Below are 15,944 nucleotides of genomic sequence, written 5' to 3'. Positions count from 1 at the left end.
TCAGCGATCTAAGTATTGATCCCATCAGCTCCTCGTCGTATCTGTCCACATTTTCGTCACCTTCTGGCAATGGAGGAACTTCACACTCCCGAGCTAGGCGTTCCCATATGTTTTTATTAAAATTAGATTGAACCTCCCACCCCATGTCTCAGTGGCACTCCTCAATTCTTAGAGCGAACAGAATCAGGTTGAGGGCGCTTGAGGTGACCTGATCAAGGATTCACCAATTTCTGGTATTACCAATGATAGTAGGGTTCGACAGAGTTACATCTATGTTGGTTCCAGCTCCACCTCCAACCCTGCATGCGGTCGGCTCCCAGGTCTATTTGCAACAACTAGTTATGAGGCCCTTATTATCCCTTCAGCTCTCTCACCATTTTCATCTCGAGTGCCACTGAAGCATAGGGAGGGGGGGGGGATCTACCACTCATGTCAAATGTTGTAGTAAACTCGCGCTCCCGCAACGCCATGGTGACTCGTGTGAGGTGATCTAGACGATCTTGAAAATTACCTCCATATTGGAAGTACATTTTTACGATGCAGGCGATTCCAACAGGTGACTGAAGCACCACGACACTGCAGTGGCTATCTGACAACTGTGACAGAGTTCTGTCACGTAATGCCCTATTGATAACAATTAGCGCTGCTTTTGGCTCATCCCCAACGCTTATTACCTGCTAAGTGCTAGACATAAAGTAAATTTGTCCAGCTTTGGAGTATGGCTCCAACAGGCAGATTACATCAATCCTCTACTCCTCCACCACTCTTCGCAGCTCCTGCATCACCTAACGACTACTGTGTGTATTTACTTGTCCAATGTTTATTTCGGAATATATTACGAGAAATAAATGTGTTCATTACACTCAGGCCTGTTATTTTTCCAGTCTAACGCAATGCACCCAGTAGTTGGTACGGACTGTACGTAAATTTCATCTGAGTCGAAGCTTTCATCTCTTCATTAAAAAATTTTTTCAACAAGGTCACGCTAGGCTCCGAAGTCAGTAGTAAGATTCGACTTTAACTATATTCTGTCCACAGCATCCATTTTCGAGAAGGTGACTCTTCTTCCGTACTTACGTCCTACGTGAACGACATGTGTTAGAGCAGTTGTGAGGACAGCCGGCTGCTCCAAGCGCGACAACTCCATGACGTGCTCTAAATTGGGGTATATTCTTCTTGGGCCTGCACCCGGAGCTCTGACTTGCGGCACTTTCTGTATTGGCATCGTGCTGGTTACAGTGCTATTTTCAATTCGTTGCTATGGCTGTTCCATGTGTGCAGGCAGGGTACTGTTGATTGTGCATGCTCGAGGGCGGCTGTCTAATATTTCGCTTCCCTGATTTACCACTAAGCATTTGGCAGTACCGAGAAGTCCTAGGCGCATCAGTATGGAACCGTTTGATCACTACGGTCGCAGCTTCAAATCCTGCTTCGGGCATGGATGTGTGTGATTTCCTTAGGTTAGTTAGGTTTAAGTAGTTCTAAGTTCTAAGGGACTGACGACCTCAGATGTTAAGTCCCATAGTGCTCAGAGCTATTTGAAACATTTGGCCGTAAGCTTAGGATGAAAACCAAAATAGCAATAACAGCTCCCTCTATTTGAGCAGGGAGCAGAATTTAAGTGGAGCGGCTCGCGAGTTGCGTAGTTTGCTCTTAATTTACTTCCTGAGAGTCTCAATTTAACAACACTTCCACGCTGTCAGAATATTTAAATGACAATGAATGAGCAGCAATCGTTAGAACAGTCTCCTACACTAAATGGTAATTAGTAAAATAATGTTTCACTTCCTCTGCTAAAGAACTCAAGGCCAACAAGTCTTTATCGTGGCTTCGAGTGGTGTTTGTTTACACGCAGTGCCCAGGACCAACTGCAGGGATGGGAATTCGACGCACAGATGGGCTCTAGGCGCTGTAATTTATGTGAGTTATTATCCAGAAAGTCAACCGTCATGTAACAGCGGTCACTGACAGCCAAATTACAGCCAAATATCTGCAGCGAAAGAATTACTCAGCAATGTTTGCAGAGAAACACTTCTGTACCCACTCTCATTAGAAACCAGTCATATGCTAGTTAAACACAACGTTATGCCCTCCGCTACACATATATGCAGACCATCTTCTTCCTCCAACAGCAGTCTGTCACCTCGTGGCGGATGCACTACAACTCCGTACATCTACACCCTACCCCATCCCCCCATACCGACACAACCCGCCCACACAAACCCCGTGAGCTCTTCATACCTTTTGATCGTGGAAGCGTTATAATGTTCGGTTCTTTAATACGTAAGGGGTGTTGCTTCAGCTCCTATCCATCGCCATAAGCATCGAGGTGTAGACAAGAGATTAGTGTGACATCTCAGTCTTTCCGACGAGTGTGTGGGAAATTCGAGTCGTGAGCTATGGCGACGTTATTACCACTTGCGTCCACACGGAACCAACTTGCTGTTTTTCTTTTCTTGGCTGCCAAAGGACAATCACATCCAAAAGTCTGTCATGTATTGAAAAATATATATAGGACAGCATGTATGTCGACAACCACCATTGTGGAATGGTGTAGTGTTGCGCGATAAGGGGTGCGGATGTTCAATGATAATGTACGTCCCCATATCGCAAATGTCGTAACACAGACGTTACGCCAACTCAAGAGGGAGGTACCTGAGGTACCTGGTGTACTGTTGCGCGATAAGGGGTGCGGATGTTCAATGATAATGTACGTCCCCATATCGCAAATGTCGTAACACAGACGTTACGCCAACTCAAGAGGGAGGTACCTGAGCAACCACCCTATAATCCTGACCTCATCCCACACGATTATCACTCCTTCAGACCCTAAAAAGGACAACACGATGTTTCAAGAAACAGATATCTTCAACCTGGTGGGTCGGTAAGGTGAGTACCTCAATGATCACTGCTAATTTGCCTAAGTGCCATACTGATTCGGGACTGCACGGCCTTCGAACGGGAACTTCTTCATCGCCTCTTATTGTTCTCCGTTTCAGCCAAAAACCTTTAGTAAAAAGATGCGGCTATGAGGCTTATCACTGATAGATGAACGAAACTGTTTGAAACCAACTCTTGAAGTATCGACATGTTCCGTAGCAGTCAAAAACTGACATGAGTTACATCATGACTAACTATAGTTCAGTAATAATTTCTCCTGTCAACACCTGCCTCTAATCAAAGTACTTCGTTACAATGCTTTACTTGTCCTTGTGCAGAGTATTAGGTGTGTAACTGCGAAGTTTGTGATCATTGGTACTTTAATACAAAGCCACATCAGTGTGTTAGTTGTTTTCTTCTCTGCATCTAACAGTCCTCCGGCAAACATGTCACATCTTTTACTATCTGATAATTCCTACACTATCGTACCTTAACCATTAAGTGGAGTATGCTTGTCGGTACAGGCTAATCGTTTTGCATCCACGAGTTCTCACTACAGGGCTTAGCTTCTACCCAAGGAAATATAATCATTAATGGCTAGCTCTTTCCACATGTACTTGCCGGTGCTAACCAACTCCCATTAACTGTACTTATGTTGTTCAGTATCATGTCGTCCGTCACCTATAAAAATATCTGTACGTATACCGCTAACAACCTACATTTTACAACAGTATTATAAAACCTGCCGTGGTGAGATCCATATGCCTACTGAAGCAAATCTGCGTGTAAACACTGTTCGATGAGTTCCCTTTTTGTTTTCTTCATTGTGTAATCTAATTCAGGAAATATTCATCGTGTCACTCTTCTAGTCGAAAGCAGTAATAAGCAGTAGAGCACAGAGAGTTGAATCTAGGCAAAGCCAACTTAATTTAAACGTTATATCCTTTAGAGTCATGGAGTCATAAATAAGTTGAGCACTCTCTCTCTTCTGAGCGGAATTAGTTTACCGTTCTAACGGCAAAAAAAATGTAATCCACCGGCAACCTGCTTCGCTGCGTAGTGGTTGCGGATGGCTTCGTTTACTGCGTGCGTGGTTTGCCTGAGGGCAGGACTCTGCGGATTGCCAGGACATATGCCAGAGGCAATCAGGATTCGTTTAAATTTCCATCAGAAAACTGGGGAGGGGTGACGCTGGGCCCAAAGGCGGAGAGCCTCTTTCATACGCCTCCACCACGGTCGCAATCCAAATCAATAGCTAGACTCGTTTACCTTCCAAATGCAGCAGTGACACAAGTCTACTGTGGCAAAGGAAAAAAAAAGCGATGTACACTGCATCACAAAGGCTGGTATAAAAGCTCTACGTGCATGTTATTCTCGATTTATGTACTGCCCTTTGCATTCATGACCCCTACACTTATTCGACTACAGTTAACCAGCATGTAACTATCAATCGACTAACGTGCAAAAGCCATATACGGTAACTACTAGATACTTTTGTAATTCTCCCGCACGAAGTTTCTGTGCACAATATGCAACTTAAATCTGCTGTATTAATATGCACCACGAGAGTTTTTAAGTCTCATCTCACAGAATGGGAGTAACTTAGTACCACCATCTTCATTACTAAGATATTGTTGTAATTTTTTTCTGTTTTTTTTGGTTTGTTTGTTTGTTTGTGAAGAGTGTTTCATTATGAGACTTTAAAACGTATCAGGTTGTTATGGTATAAACAAATTAGATAAAATTGGTTCTGCTTCATGCGTCGCATCTGATACAGCAACCAATTATGAATTTCTTGAAATTAATTCTGGTTGAAAATTGTTTTACCTATTTACTGGCATTGACAACAAACAGATAAAACAATTTGCAACCAAGGCTGTCTTATTTCAAGAAAAATTTAGGTATTCCACTGCATCAATGAAGATTACCCGCTTTTAATGTTATTGTTTTCCATAATGCCTCGAGGCAATTGCAGTGATCGTCATTTTGTAAATATATTAATTTTTATTTATCAATCACAATCGTGTTTTATTAATGTCACACCAGTTTCGACACTAAATGTCTGCCTAATGACTGTAGTAATTATCGAAACCGGTGGCAGCGTAAATTAGACACGAAATTGTGACTGCTACATGAAAGCGAATATCTATCAGTTACCGATAATTTTATTACTTTAATGGATGTACGATTTCCTCTAATTTTAACTCCAGATATGTGGACAGGAAACAATATATTGATTGACCCTTCTGCGAAATTTCATTTCCACGTGTTTACTGAACGAACCTTTGACGAAGCACGATCTTTGGATCTTCTCTATTTATTCTGTGAATCCAACGTATTACGGGTGCCATAGTACCGATCGAAAGAAGACGTTGCAAGCTATTTCCTTCTATAGTTTTGATTAACAGCTAAATCCAGCAATGAACAATTCTTTAAAGGACACTGCAGAAAATGTAGATTGATACGAAAACAATCATTATTTGCTCAATGCATTTATGCGATTTTCGGTATTCTGTATTTCGAACAAATGCTGTACTTTTACTACTCACACAGAAAAATGTTTTGCATCATCCCGGTTCCCAGAACTCCTGAAGATAGCCGTTGACTGTGAATATTTTATCACAGACACGGTCCCTTTGACTGATTAGAGATGTCACTAACCCCCACCCCCACAAAAAAGCCGGCCAGAGTGGGCGGGCGGTTCTAGGCGCTACAGTCCGGAACCGCGCGACCGCTACGGTCACAGGTTCGAATCCTGCCTCTGGCATGGGTGTGTGTGATTTCCTTAGGTTATTTAGGTTTAAGTAGTCCTAAGTTCTAGGGGACTGATGACCTTTAGAAGTTAAGTCCCATAGTGCTCAGAACCATTTGAACCATTTGAACCCCGAAAAAAATATCAACAACCATGCATGAGCAGCGCTTTTGAACAGAGGGGATCCTACAGCCAATCAGCTCCATCCATTCCACCAGGAAGGAGATACTGGACTCGTGTTGCTTGTAGTTCAACCATGCCTAGACGGTCAATAACGTGGTTCGAAAGCGTTCGCATTCCTACTTTGTGCCCGGAAGGGCTCTCAACAAGAGAAGTGTCCAGGCGTCTCGGAGTGAACCGAAGCAATGTTGTTCGTACATGGAGGAGATACAGAGAGACAGGAACTGCAGTGGATGTCCGTTATCTACGGATTAAGGCTCGGAGGAACCCTGATATCAACGCCACCATGTTGAATAACGCTTTTCGTGCAACCACAGGACGTCGTGTTACGACTCAAACTGTGCGCGAACTCATTCCCGACGTTCATGGCGGGGTCCATCATTGCAACCACGACACCATGAAGCGCCGTATAGACGGGGCCAACTATGAGGATTGGCATCATGTTCTCTTCACCTATGAGCGTCGCATATGCCTTCAACCAGACAATAGTCGGAGATGTGTTTGGAGGCAAGCCCGGTAAGGATGAACGCCTTAGACACACTTTCCACCGAGAGCAGAAACGTGGAGGTTCCTTGCTGTTTTGGGGTGCATTCTGTGGGGCCGACGTACGCCGACAGTCGCCATTGAAGTGTCTTAACGGCTGTACGATACGTGAATCAGATCCTCCGACCCATACTGCAACCATATCGACAGTATATTGGCAAGGTATTCGTCTTCATGGACTACAATTCGGGGCCCCATCGTGCACATCTTGCGAATGACTTCCTTCAGGATAATACATCGCTCGACTAGAGTGGCCACCATGCTCTCCAGACATGAACCCTGTCGAACATGCCGGGGATAGACTGAAAAGTGTTCTTTATGGACGACGTGGCCCACCAACCACTCTGGAGAATCTACACCGAATCGCCGTTGAGTTCGGCCGCTGTGGTAGAGCGGTTCTAGGCGCTTCAGTCCGGAACGATGCGGCTGCTACGGTCGCAGGTTCGAATCCTGCCTCTGGCCTGGATGTGTGATGTCCTTAGTTTAGTTAGGTTTAAGTAGTTCTAAGTCTAGTGGACTGATTAACTCAGATGTAAAGTTTCATAATGCTTAGAGCCTTTGAACAATTTTTTTCGCCGTTGAGGCCTGGGATAATCTGGATCAACAGGGCCTTGATGAACTTGTGGATAGTATGCAACTACGAATACAGGTATGCATCAATGCAAGAGAACGTGCTTCAGGGTATTAGAGGTACCGGTGTGTACAGCAGTCTGGACCACGACCTCTGAAGATGTCGCTGTACGGCCGTACAACATGCAATATTTGGTTTTCATGAGTCGTAAAAAGGGCGGAAATGGTGTTTAGTGCTTAGAGGCTTTGAACAATTTTTTTCGCCGTGGAGGCCTGGGATAATCTGGACCAACAGGGCCTTGATGAACTTGTGGATAGTATGCAACAACGAATACAGGTATACATCAATGCAAGAGAACGTGCTTCTGGGTATTAGAGGTACCGGTGTGTACAGCAGTCTGGACCACGACCTCTGAAGGTGTCGCTGTACGGCCGTACAACATGCAATATTTGGTTTTCATGAGTCGTTAAAAGGGCGGAATTGGTGTTTATGTAGATCTCATTCCAATTTATGTACAATTACCAGAACGCTTGGATCAGAGGTGATTCAAAACTTTCTTTTATGTGTGTATATTGAAAGCATTATATATGAGACCCGAGTTTCTCACTGCGTATACAACGTTTACATAACCCACGCAAATGCAGCCCGGTGAGGTCTTCTACAACCTTTGATATTTCCCGGGTGACCACCAAGTTACTTTCAAGTCAAAACTCCTACAAGTAAGCGCTGTGCAAGAGATTTTAAGAACTCGGTTTGTTGAGCAACTTCGAGTAGATAACGCACACTCATATTCATGCACATACATACATACACACACACACACACACACACACACACACACACACACACACACATACTCATACACACACTGTAAACATTGGCGCTTCCACACAACCAAACACGACCGACGCCAGAAATTATCGAGCGTGCAATTTACGGAACAACGGGATGAGGCAACGCTGAATTTACGCAGTAACCATCTCTCTACTTACTAATTTAACTTCAACTCGGCGCTCGCAGTTCTGTTCCGCGTGCCGTGTGGTTAGAGCCGCCATGTCACGAATAACGCGGCCACTCCCGCCAGAGATTTGAGTTCTCCCTCTGACGTGTGTGTGTGCGTTGTCCATAGCGTAAGTTAAATTTAGTTAAAAATATATTGTTAGTCTAGGGACCGATGACGTCAGCATTTTGGTCCCTTAGAATTCACACACATTTGGACATTTGAATTTCAACTCCTTGCTTAATAACACTACCCCGATAGCTGGAAGCGCATGCCAGAATCTCCGCATTGTTACATTACGTAGGGTGTTCGATGCTAAGTCAATGTTTTGCAGTAGCCAATTTTCTCAGCTGCTCCAAGCGTGTGTGACGTATGTGCTTAGTATACCGGTCCTCCACGTTCGTTGTAGTGTGACCAATGTATGACGTGCCACAACTGCAAGGAATACGATAGACACACGCCTTGCGCAAATGAATATCACCCTTAACGGAAGCTGAAAGGTCCCTAATCCTAGATAGAGGCCGGATAACACATTAAATTTCCGCATAACGCGACCAACCTTGTGGGAGATGGTGCCAACCATGTATTATCATCACTCACCCTGTGTACGGTTGGTCGACAGCGCAACGCATGTGTGATCTGTCTTTCACCATATGCCTTCTACGAAAGGTGAGTTAACTCAGCTGACGAACAAAAAAGTGTGAAATGACGTTAGTGCTATGAACCAAAGCACGAAGTACACCTTCAGGCTGACCTGAATGGTGTTAACTATCAGCTTGTAGCTGCAAGTCATACTGTTAATAGGAAACAAAGTGGAACTGACATTTATCTACAGCCTCATAATTGTCACCATCCGGTTCAGCGTGAACGGGTAGATCGTACAGACCAGACGTTGTTTGCCCTATCGACAAATTATGCAGAGCATGAATGACAGCAGAACCCGGTATAACGGCCTTTCTGTGGTCTTTCTGCATTACCCAGGGAGCATCTCCAGCACGTTTGGCAGTATTTTGAGGAAACATGATGCGTGATCCGTACCGACTTCCATCTAAGATCAGGGTCCTTTCAGCTTACTCTAAGGATAATCTCGACTGTCGTAAGGCGCTTGTCTATCGTATTCCTTGCAGTTGTGGCTTGTCACATATTAATCAGACTATCACGATTGGTCGAGTGTACTGGCAGCGAAAATAAGCGTCACACGGGCTTTCAGTAGGTGAGCAAATCGAGTGTAGCAGAACATTGTCTTGGCATCGGTCATCCTATGGAATATATAAACAACCGGGAGATTACGGCGCGAATTTCCAGCTATTGGGCTAGTGCTACTAAGGAAACAGTTGAAAGTGAATTAGCAAGTAATCTTGTAGAAGGAAATGGTGGTTTTTGTATAAGTTGTGAATGGTATCCTGCATTCTTCCTTGAAAAAAAAAAAAAAACACACAGCGACAGAGTTAATGCTACCCCACTCGTAGTCCCATAATTTTGACTCATTGTAACTTCTGGTATCCATCGTCTTTTGCTGTGTGGAGGCGCTATAGTTTGTAGTGCGTTTGTGTGTGTGTCATCTCTTATGAACTGCTCTGTAAACCGAGGTTTTAAATTATCTTTTTAGCTACTGTTTTGCTTTGAAAATGTCGTGGCGGTCACCTGTCGAAATATCGGTGGTTACCGACGCCATCACCCGGCTGCATTCCGGCAACTTATTACAACAGTCTTGCATATTTTCAGTTCGTAATCCGTGACATAAAAAAACAGTTCCAGAACTTGTAGGCAAACTAACTAAAATCTAGACATTTCTGTTATGTAAATATTTTGTTCACGTACGTACGATTATGACCTTAGTCTATTCGTGCAACAAAATTTAGAATTTTGTAATACCCTAGCCGATATATACGCAAATAAGCATCTAGCAGCTTTAGAACAGAATTAAGCCAATGTAATGTTCCAGCGGGTAGTAAGTAGCCAAAGCTACGCCCCAGGACCGAGGAGATTATAAGCGTTGCCATTGTCCTCGCATAAATCGCACACGATTACGGAAAGTCTTTGTGAACAAACTTCCAGCTTAAGCTCTCTGGGGCCCACACGCTGTCCACGCATCCGCTGCAGAGTCAAATATTACCTCCACGACTGTTTCTTGAGGTTTACACACCGGAAGCTTTGATACCTTTTACATTGAGATCTAAAGACATACCTCTTGCATTTTGTCTCATGCTTTTTACGTTCGTGCAATATGAGCAGCTTCTATATTAAACTAATTGATAGTTCGTACAATATTATTGAATCTATGTCTGTAATAAGTCTGCTGGCTAACCTGGTAAACAGTGTAATTATTAAAATCGCAGTGGATATTCTTTCCACATTATTTAGGGAATTTACTAGTCTCTAAGCTTTTCTTTCTTTAACAAAAACGTGACACGAGATACAAAAGAGTATTGCTCTTCTCCATACATTTGCTTTACAATTGTAGTTCAATGAAAATGTCACCAGAGATGTGCGACGTAGCATACACATTTTCATCGAAATATACTGCGTATTAATTTGGCGCGAATAACAGTAGAATAAGAGAGATATTTATTGAAGTCCATCGTTGAACCAGCAAAGTCTGTTTCGGTAAAGCGGTTGTGTTCGAAAATACATATGATTTAAGGGACGATCCTTGGCGTTAGACATACAGTTTCAGCATTTGTGATATGAATCGTCGTCTAAATCAGTGCTTCGCAAGCCACCATGCGGTGTGTGATGGAGGGGGCTTTAGATGCTACGCTGCCTTCCCCCTCTTTCATGTTCCAGTCGCGAATGGTCCTTGGGAAGAAAATCTGTAAGTAAATCACCGTGCGTGTTAGTATATCTCTGAGTTTACCTTCATTCTCTTGTAAGTCTATACAGGAGAGTCAATAAACTGGTGCTGGTTGATGCCTCTACAGATGTATGTTTTCGTAATTTAACCTCTTATGTCACTCTGCGTGTATTACAAAGAAATACGTCATTCCACATCCGTGTACCCAGATGTGGCATATAACAAACATATAACCAGAAAGGTTATGGCGAAGGGAGAAACGGCTCGGTCTCACATACATATTACAAGTGCTCCTAAGAAAATCAATTGTATGATGTAATAACAACCGTTACCTGAATGAGAAATAAAGGTACTGCTGTGCAGCAGAAATACAGGGGTAGACCACACGATCAGACGTACTGCCTTAATTCTTCGTTGTCCATAGGTCATCCAGCACACTACTGTCGTACAAACTCCAACCATCTCCGCCTCAGGCTACAGTTGCACGACATCTCCATATGCAAATACGACTGAAAATTGGGATAAATACTGATTTCTCCCAAGATCCACTGAGTGCGTTTGGACGGAAAAATACGCTCGGATTCCGTACTAGCGTGCCCAGGACGAATAGCCGTCTCCTCGTGCCGGCTCAAACGGCCTGTCACTCTATACACCGACTGGGCTAGCGCACTAATTATCACAGTGGACTCGCATTCCGGATGACGACGGTTCAAACCTGTGTCCTGCCATCCTGATTTATGTTTTCCGTGATTTCCCTGAATCGCTAAAGGCAAATGACGGGATGCTTACTTCGAAAGGGGACGGCCACTTTCCTTCTCCATCACTCCCCAATCTGACCTTCGTTTCTAAGTACCTCGTCGTCGAGTGGATGTTAAACACCAATCTCTTCCTCCTGCACCTGCTGTCTTCACCGTTAGCTCCAATTACAAGCCCACGATTTTAGAACCGCCAAGGGTCAAAGATGCTGGCCATCACAAATGTGACACTCTCTGGCACATCTCTTGGTAATAATAATCTGGCCTTCAATTTTCTATGAAGAGTTTTGCAACTTTGACGTTTGATGCTCGTGACTGTAATATCCAACTGTCGTATTTTTGTGTGTTCTTGTAGCTTTAAATACAATTTCATCCCGGTTACATCGGGTGCTCAGTAGCTACTTATCCCACTATAGTTTTACGATTGTTTTTATTCTTACTATCGTATTCAGAATTGACAAATAAGTTGGTTTTAGACATCCTACAGTGATCAGCCTATTAATTATTTCATGATACACAAACACGAGTGAGTATCATTATAGAGCCCCCAATGCCTTTCAGGGGGGCTGTGAGCTGGGATGGTGCAAAGTGGGTGGTGGAGGTGAGGCGGAGCACCAAGGAAAGCTGGCTGCAAATGTAACAGTATCTTTATCGCCGCACCTATGCTGCGTGCTACGCCGGGCCAGTGGCTCGTTGACCACTGAACACTGCTACGTAAGCTGCCTACACGCTCCTCGATGCTGACACAGATACGACACCCATAAGGGACTCTTGAGTGCGAGGTCGCAAGTTCAGTCTTAAATAAGGTTCATTTTTTAAAGTTTTGCTGCTAATCACTGACCATGTGCATCAAGAGGGCGAAAGGAAATGAGTGACTCCGAGGTACAGAGATCAAGCTTATGTGGGATTTATGTATTATGCTTCACAAAATGGACGTCATTGACAACCATGAAATGTTCAGGTAAAACCGTTAACTTACACCATGGACACCGAATGAAAAATGGAGCGGCACAGTGATCACAAATGTTCGTATAATGAAGATCGAAGGGGAGCTGCTTCAGAGTTGCAAACCATGCAAAACAGTCAAGTAGGTATCTACTCTTAAATAATGCGCGTAGAATCACGTTCGTATTACGGGGCGATGAAAACTAGTGGAGTGTAATGGCATGCACCCGAATGCGATTGTGTAGCTTGAGATAGAGCGATAATATGTTTTGTAGGTACAGAAAAACAAACATTAAGAGGGTGATTTTTTTCAGTGGTTCCAGGTGGTATAGACTGCAATGTCACACACGTTTTCAGAAGGGAGAGTCTGCTCCAGATTATGGTTACGAAAGTTAAAATGTCAGTCAAGAAGGCTAGGAGAGTGTTCTTACTAGAAAGAGCAGGTAAACAGTTGTTAGCACCCCACTCAGCAAATGAATCGACTTCATTTACTTACGGTACGATGGACGTTGAAGAATTATGGACAAATTTTAAACTCATTTTAAATCACGCATTGGACCAGTATGTGCAGAAAAAGTGGGTTACGGACGGAAAAGACCCATCGTGGTTTAACAGCGCAATTCGAAGAATGCTCAGGAAGCAAAGGCAGTTGCATTCGCGGTACAAAAAAGATCAAGAGAAAGAGGACAGGCAAAAGTTATTAGAGATTCGTGCTGCTGTAAAAAGAGCGATGCGCGCTGGTCTTACGTAAAATCGGTAAGTGGGTCGAAGACTTCCATCCAGTCACTCACTGATCAGTTCGGCCTGGCAACGGACGACAGCAAAACGAAAGCTGAAATTTTAAATTTAGTATTTTAGAAATCTATGACACAGGAGGATCGTACAAACATACCGTCGTTTGAGTCTCGTACAGATTCCCATATGCAGGACATAGTGATAGACATCCCTGGGGTTGTGAAGCTGCTGAATGTATTGAAAATAAATAAATCGCCAGGTCCTTATGGGATTCCAGTTCGGTTTTAAAGAGAGTACTCTACTGCTTTGGCTCCTTACTTAGCTTGCATTTATCGCAAATCTCTTGGGCAACGTAAAGTCCTGGGAGACTGGAAAAAAGCGCAGGTGACGCCTGTATATAAGAAGGGTAGAGGGACGGATCCTCAAAATTACAGACCAATATCCGTAACATCGGTTTGTTGCAAGATTCTCGAATATATTCTCAGTTCGAATATAGTAAATTTCCTTGAGACAGAGAAGTTCCTGTCCATGCATCAGCACGGCTTTAGAAATCATCGCTCCTGGGAAACGCAACTCGCCCTTTTTTCACATGATATCTTGCGAACCATGGATGAAGATATCAGACGGATACCATATTCCTTGACTTCCGGAAAGCGTTTGACTCGGTGCCATACTGCAGACTCCTAACTAAGGTACGAGCACATGGGATTGGTTCCTAAATGTGTGAGCGGTTCGAAAACTTCGTAAGTAGTAGAACCCAGTAAGTTGTCCTCGATGGTGAGTGTTCATCGGAGGTGAGGGTATCATCTGTAGTGCCCCAGGGAAGTGTGGCAGGTCCTCTGTTGTTTTCTCTCTACATAAATGATCTTTTGAATAGGGTCGACGGCAACGTGCGGCTGTTTGGTGATGATGCTGTGGTGTAAGGGAAGGTGTCGTCGTTGAGTGACTGTAGGAGGATACAAGATGACTAGGACAGGATTTGTGATTGGTGTGAAGAATGGCAGCTACTTCTATTTTTTTTTTTTATCAGTCTACTGACTGGTTTAATGCGGCCCGCCACGAATTCCTTTCCTGTGCCAACCTCTTCATATCAGAATAGCACTTTCAACCCACGTCCTCAATTATTTGCTTGACGTATTCCAATCTCTGTCTTCCTCTACAGTTTTTGCCCTCTTTAGCTCCCTCTAGTACCATGGAAGTCATTCCCTCATTTCTTAGCAGATGTCCTATCATCCTGTCCCTTCTTCTTATCAGTGATTTCCAAATATTCCTTTCCTCTCCGATTCTGAGTAGAACCTCCTCATTCCTTACCTTATCAGTCCACCTAATTTTCAACATTCGTCTATAGCATCACATCTCAAATGCTTCGATTCTCCTCTGTTCCGGTTTTCCCACAGTCCATGTTTCACTACCATAGAATGCTGTATTCCAGACGTACATCCTCAGAAATTTCTTCCTCAAATTAAGGCCGGTATTTGATATTAGTAGACTTCTCTTGGCCAGAAATGTCTTTTTTGCCATAGCGAGTGTGCTTCTGATGTCCTCCGGGCTCCGTCCGTCACTGGTTATTTTACTGCCTAGGTAGCAGAATTCCTTAACTTCATTGACTTCGTGACCATCAATCCTGATTTTAAGTTTCTCGCTGTTCTCATTTCTTCTACTTCTCATTACCTTCGTCTTTCTCCGATTTACTCTCAAACTATACTGTCTACTCATTAGGCTGTTCATTCCGTTCAGCAGATCATTTAATTCTTCTTCACTTTCACTCAGGATAGCAATGTCATCAGCGAATCGTATCATTGGTATCCTTTCACCTTGTATTTCAATTTCACTCCTCAACCTTTCTTTTATTTCCATCATTGCTTCCTCGATGTACAGATTGAAGAGTAGGGGCGAAAGGCTACAGCCTTGTCTTACTCCCTTCTTAATACGAGTACTTCGTTCTTGATCGTCCACTCTTATTATTCCCTCTTCGTTGTTGTACATATTGTATATGACCCGTCTCTCCCTATAGCTTACCCCTACTTTTTTAAGAATCTTGAACAGCTTGCACCATTTTATATTGACGAGCCCTTTTTCCAGGTCGACAAATCCTATGAACGTGTCTTGATTTTTCTTTAGCCTTGCTTCCATTATTAGCCGTAACGCCAGAATTGCCTCTCTCGTGCCTTTACTTTTCCTAAAGCCAAACTGATCGTCACCTAGCGCATTCTCAATTTCCTTTTCCATTCTTCTGTATATTATTCTTGTCAGCAGCTTCGATGCATGAGCTGTTAATCTCATTGTGCGATAATTCTCGCACTTGTCAGCTCTTGCCGTCTTCGTAAATGTGTGGATGATGCTTTTCCTAAAGTGAGATGGTATGTCGCCAGACTCATATATTCTACACACCAACGTGAATAGTCGTTTTGTTGCCACTTCCCCAAATGATTTTAGAAATTCTGATGGAATGTTATCTATCCCTTCTGCCTTATTTGACCGTAAGTCCTCCAAAGCTCTTTTAAATTCCGATTCTAATACTGGATCCCCTATCTCTTCTAAATCGACTCCTGTTTCTTCTTCTATCACATCAGACAAATCTTCACCCTCATAGAGGCTTTCAATGTATTCTTTCCACCTATCTGCTCTCTCCTCTGCATTTAACAGTGGAATTCCCGTTGCACTCTTAATGTTACCACCGTTGCTTTTAATGTAACCAAATGTTATTTTGACTTTCCTGTATGTTGAGTCTGTCCTTCCGACAATCATATCTTTTTCGATGTCTTCACATTTTTCCTGCAGCCGTTTCG

The sequence above is a fragment of the Schistocerca gregaria genome, chromosome 5, assembly GCF_023897955.1.
Source record: "Schistocerca gregaria isolate iqSchGreg1 chromosome 5, iqSchGreg1.2, whole genome shotgun sequence".
Taxonomy (NCBI): Eukaryota; Metazoa; Arthropoda; class Insecta; order Orthoptera; family Acrididae; genus Schistocerca; species Schistocerca gregaria.
Note: the sequence above shows the minus strand (reverse complement) of the source record.